The sequence below is a fragment of the Tupaia chinensis genome, unplaced genomic scaffold (assembly GCF_000334495.1).
Source record: "Tupaia chinensis unplaced genomic scaffold, TupChi_1.0 Scaffold145111_1, whole genome shotgun sequence".
Lineage (NCBI taxonomy): Eukaryota > Metazoa > Chordata > Mammalia > Scandentia > Tupaiidae > Tupaia > Tupaia belangeri.
This window is the reverse complement of record NW_006204972.1, coordinates 29,717-35,566: the sequence shown is the minus strand read 5'-3', so window position 1 is coordinate 35,566 and position 5,850 is coordinate 29,717. Positions and strand designations below refer to the sequence as shown.

Here is a 5,850-nt window from a genome sequence, read left to right as displayed (position 1 = left end):
TGTGTGCATGCCCAAGATCCCGAGAGGAGAATGGAGGAGAAGGGATTGCGGCGTGGCCATCCCCCCCAGGGGGTGATTTCTCGCTTTCTGTCTCTCTGTCTGTCTGGCAAGCGCACGTGCCCTATAGCAAAAACCTCTCAAAAAAAAAAAAAAGAAAGAAAGAAAGAAAGAAAGAAAGAAAGAACTATGGAGTATGAGCAAAAATCTTTTGATACGTAAAGTAAGTGTGGAAAAATGTAAAAATAAATAAATAAATGGAAAAAAGAAATATTAAAGATTTAAGCAATACTTCTGCAACAACAACAAAAATAATTGGAGGGGGGCAGGAAAGCATTTTTAATGAGTCTAAATTTAAATGAGTTTAAAATAAATTAACTTCACTGTTGTGAGGGGGGTGGGAGACAGTAGAAAGACCTGATTGCTTGTCCCAGCAGGAAGTCTCATCACAGCTAAATCACTCAGATCAATTCTTTTTTTTTTTGCTATAGGGCGCATGTGCTTGCCAGAAAGACAGAGAGACAGAAAGTGAAAAATCGCCCCCCCAAGGGATGGCCACGCCGCAATCCCTTCTCCTCCATTCTCCTCTCGGGATCTTGGGCACGCACGCACACGGGCCCAGCATGAGTATTAAGCCACCGGGTCCGGGACGCAAACTGTAGTCGACTATGTGTGAGTCCAGCGACATAGCCATTACGCTAACTACTGGTCCCAGATCAATTCTTATCTTGACAACAAAACTAGAGAAAAGACATCTATCACCCCTGGTGTTGAGCCTGAGTCCTTCAGCCTTGTAGAGGACCGAGAAAAAGATCATGTATTCAAAGAACAGTGGACCTACCAGAACATTCTCCCTGCAGAGTCAATGGCTCTGACGGTGAGAAATGGCAGAGTAAGCTGCCAGGGAGAACAAAGAAGCAGCAGAAGAGAATATTATTTTCACAGGAGAGAGTGATGTGGCAGCTGTCCTGAGGCCTCCACCAGGTCTCCCCTGACCACACCTCTTCATGGTGTGGAAACGTCTGGAACTCACAATAACCCCAGACCCACAATTACTGACACTTCCCAGGCCTCTGCTAAGTCTCTACTCCCCCTTTAAAGTGACAAAAGCAACCTGAGACCTTGAGAAGCCAGACACCCCATTTATATGACTCTTTCTCCTTTTTTTTCTTTAAAGAATCTTTTTTAAATTTTATTTATTCATTCATTTAATTTTTAATGTGACCAGAGCAAGACACAGAGAGACAGAGTGAGAAAGCAAGCCACCAGGTCCAGGACTTGAACTGTGGTTGGCCATGTGGGAGAGCCCAGCACCTTAACCACCATGACACCTGCTGGTCCCTGACCCTTTCTTCTTTAGAGTAAACTTTGAGCTTCTTCTTCCTGATAGGATACCCTTAGCCTGCTGAAGCTCCCCTTCCCCCAGACTCCACAATAAAAGACTGTGCTTAACCCCCACCCGGCCAGAGATCGAGAGTATTAACTCCTCAGAGCCTGCCAGTATAATAGTAATAAAGAGTTTTCCTATTTCTCCGGAGTGCTGCCTTTTCCTCCCTTGGCCGTCTGTTTTCCTGCAACAAGAGAATGTTTCATTAATATTGATTCACTACTACTCTCTGGGAAAAGACTAAAGGAACAAGAAGAAACCAATTGCAAATATTATAGGTCACTGGTAACTGAAATAATGATTCATGGCTCAAGTCTTAAGTCTAAAATTCTGTATTCTTCATCGCCAGTTACAGAAAATAGTGGAAGGAATATATTAATTCCACCAACTGCCAAACCAGGAAGAGATGCTGATGCACTTTTAAAGAGGAAATAATCTTCCCAAAGAGGCTGCAGTTCCTTGGCATATCCATCAGATGGCAGTAGTAGCCAGCACCGTGAACATTCACCTCCTGGAAGTAACTGTGAACTTAATACTCAAGGCTTAAAATGCGTTAGTGCTGCTTCATCTATGCACTTGGAGGCACAACATAACAAAATTACTATCTTTATGGATAACCCGATGGTAAATCAAGCTCTAAGTACAAGTGGCCAGCTGCCTGGTCCTAACTTAGAGGCAGGTAATTCATGCCCTAGAGATGACTTTACTTACAACAACTTACCAGCAAATGAAAACCAAAACTTAACGAAAGCACAGAGAAATCTTTAAAATCTCCGAGTATCACTCAGGATGGTAGAAATAAAATTCTTCAGGAAAACGAGGTCCCAAGTCAATCTAAGAGTCTTAGCCTAGAAGCTGTCGATCCTGTTAATACAGCAACTAAAGATTTAAACCTTTCCAATGAAGAAATGGACCAAAGTGAAATGTCTGACACAAGCACAGGACAACGCAGTTCAAGAAGTCCTTCCCAAAAACTTCTCTCATTAGCTGAAGTCAACCCTCTTACTGGACCACTGAAGATAATGACTTTTCTAGGAAGGCAGTTACCCGGACAACTAGTAGATATACAGAAAAAAGAACATCAACTGCGCTCCAGGATTAGATCACTGTGAGCCACTTTGCCCGCTTCCAGTGCGTTAGATATTAAAGGTCCAGGGAACCAGCAGTTAACGTAATGGCTATGTCGCCGGACTCCCATGTAGTCGACCGCAGTTCAAGTCCCAGACCCGGTGGCTTAAACTCACGCCAGGCGCGTGTGAGTGCGTGCCCAAGATCCCAGGAGGAGAATGGAGGAGAAGGGATTGCGGCGTGACCATCCCCCCTGGGGGGTGATTTCTCGCTTTCTGTCTCTCTGTCTCTCTCTGTCTGTCTGGCAAGTGCACGTGCCCTATAGCAAAAACCTCTCCAAAAAAAAAGATATTAAAGGTGCAAGGAAGAAACCACCTTGCACAGATAATGGAATGAAGACGCAACCACCCCCAGAGGGGAAAGTCACTGTCAGAAAGGGGACGCCTTTCTTCTAGGAATTTAGCTTGGGATCACGATGCTTTCAATGCTCTACTTCATAAGAATGAAATGCTATGTTTAAAGCAACGGCCATGTGTTCTCAATACCACAGACTTTCAGTCACCTGACGAACAGTTTGGGCCTCTGAAGCTTGAAAAACTGAAGTCCTGCTCCATCAAACCAGTGGGGCTGTTTAAACCAAAACATTTGAGGAGAGGCCTCTGAAAGAGGGAAATTGCATTGTTCTGAAGGAAATGATTCCTGAACAAATAGACCCAGAAATGGAGGACTTCAAAGAGGAACTTACTGTTCCTCCAACAAAATCGCATTCTGAAAGGACAGACCTAACAAGCCAGCCTACAGAGGTGAGCCTTTCTTCATCCATGTTCCTTTTCACACCTTTAAATAATGTTGCAGCTGATAATGACAGATCTAGAGAGGTGTGTTCACCTGCTTTCCCTATCTGAGGTACTTACTCGAGCTTTGGGCTCCCAGGCTTATAGTGGAAAAGAGTCTGCAGAGGTTGCTGGACAAATTTGTTGTACACCCCAGCTTCCTCACTTGAAAGACACAGCCAGTCCTGCTAGTAAAAGTAAACGATGTGACAGTCCAGTCCACCAAAACTGGAAACCAGCCCGCGGGTATCAAGGACAGCCTGCCTGTGGCTGACACTGGCTCCCAGGCAACACCTCTACCCACTGAGTCGTTCCCTTTCTTTATTTTTTATTTTTTTAAGAGGTTTTTGCTATAGAGTGCATTAGCACATTAGCTAATGAGAGAGGCAGAAAGCGAGAAATCACCCTCCGGGGGGATGGCCATGCCACAATCCCTTCCCCTCCATTCTCATCTCAGGATCTTGGGCACGCACGCACACGCGCCCGGTGTGAGTTTAAGCCACCGGGTCCGAGACTCGATTTGTGGTCGACTACATGGGAGTCCAGCGACATAGCCATTATACCAACTGCTGGTCTCGAGTCACTCACTTTCAGTGAAAATCAGCACTGTGGAAATACGTGCCTGGAGTTGTGTAAACATTCCATTGAACAGGTACAATCTGCTTCTTTTGTGAACGTGTCTCTGAAGGAGGGAGATGTGTTAGTGAATATTGATAGCGCGATTTCCTGACACATTGGCCCCTCAGTGTTTAAGAATGTTTTAATGTGTTTCTTTGATATGACTTCACTGTAAACATTGAGCTCGTTTTGGATATATATTAAATACAGGGAATTCTATTCTCTTTGCCATCAATGAAACAGTTGCATTTGTAGCTTCGCTGCTGTTACCCGAGGGAATAAAACATATGAAGTAGACATTTTGATGAGTGAGTGATGCAGGCAGACACCCCACATCAAGTATAGATTAATGGCGTCACTTTTGTTTCCAGACTGAAATAGCAGATCTGCCTGCTTGTGACAGCTTAAATCCAGGCAGCCTGCAGTCGGTTTCAAAGTTAAAGGTCACAAGAACATTCCCTTAGGGTGTCTTACATGTGAAAAATGGAATGATTTGCTAAGAAAATTGGAAAGAATTTGATCATCCCAGTTTCTTGTTATTTATTTATTTATTTATTTATTTTAGAGGTTTTTGCTATAGGGCACGTGTGTTCCCCAGACAGAGAGAGACAGAGAGACAGAAAGCGAGAAATCATCCCCCAGGGGGGATGGCCACACCGCAATCCCTTCTCCTCTGTTCACCTCTCAGGATCTTGCGCATGCACGCACACACGCCCAGCATGAGTTTTAAGCCACTGGGTCCGGGACGCGAACCACGATTGACTACATGGGAATCCAGCGACATAGCCCTTGTTTTTTATTTAATACTATAAAAAGACTTGGTAAACAGAATTAAAAAAAAAAACAAATTCGAACAGTTTTTCATAATATGTATCTGTATTTATATTTTGAGCTCTTTTCCTAAAGTTTATACGTCAGGCTATCGTCAAGAACAATTTCAGCTAAGCAACTCCGCTTCGTAGCCTAATTAGTTAATTATGCATCTAAATTAAAATCAAGCATTTTACCAGGGAGTGAGGTGAGAGCCATTCCTGCCTGTCCTTCCTGAAAAGTATGTTTCTAGAAATATTAGTTACTGTAATTAGTTATTGTACTAGTTCTAGATTGTTATATAGTGAATAGTTACTCTTTTCTATGCTGTGTGATCATTGGAAATGTCTCTAGACATTGCTACATTATCGTGGGAACTGGGGGTGAAAAATCTCTCCCAGTTAGGAACCACTGGTGCTGAGGAAAGAGCTTCAAATCCACAGTCTTTCTCCCAATTACTGGTTATGTCAACTTGGGCAAATTATTTAACCTCTGAGCCTTAGACTCTCTTGCTATAAAGGTACACAGTGACACCTGTGCCCTGTTTCAAAGCTGTTCTGGAGTCAATTTAATTAATTTAGTTCCTTAGAAATCAATTATTCCTATTTTAAAATTTGTAGTTAAAGACTTACTATTTTAATAATTATTTTTTGGTCTCTGTGCAATTAAACCTCTCCTCCCATTGCTCTCCTGTTTTTATTTTTATTTTTAACTAGCATAATTATACAGTGGAAATACAGTGATTTTTCAGTATGTGAATATGGTGATATACAGTGATTAAATCAGTGTACTAAAACAAAACAAAAACACCCCTTAGGACTGATCCTTCATTTTCTTAAGTTCCTCCAACCTAAATTCAGCTGCTGAATTTAAGAGCTGGCTAAATTTAGCAGCCAGGACTGCTGACTTGGTTTTTCCTCACCCTGAACTCAACTTGCAGCTGTCCCTACTCCTTTTCGGCTATGGGCCACTAGCGCAATGACTCCTCATCCTAAATATAGGGGAGGTCCACCTTTCCAGTTAATAGATATACAGGACTTGCAGGATTTTAAAATAATCAAATGGACGAAGAACACGCTGGTAGAAAGAGCAGTTAACCTTCTTAGATCCTTCTAAGGGAACTGAGCCTCTGAGGCT

The 5,850-nt window shown here is 42.9% G+C and overlaps 1 pseudogene; it reads left to right on the top strand.

Annotated features, from left to right (window-relative positions):
• Positions 1-1,578: 1,578 nt before the first annotated feature.
• Positions 1,579-3,559, top strand: LOC102489642 (partner and localizer of BRCA2 pseudogene; annotated as a pseudogene).
• The last annotated feature ends 2,291 nt before the right edge of the window (positions 3,560-5,850 follow it).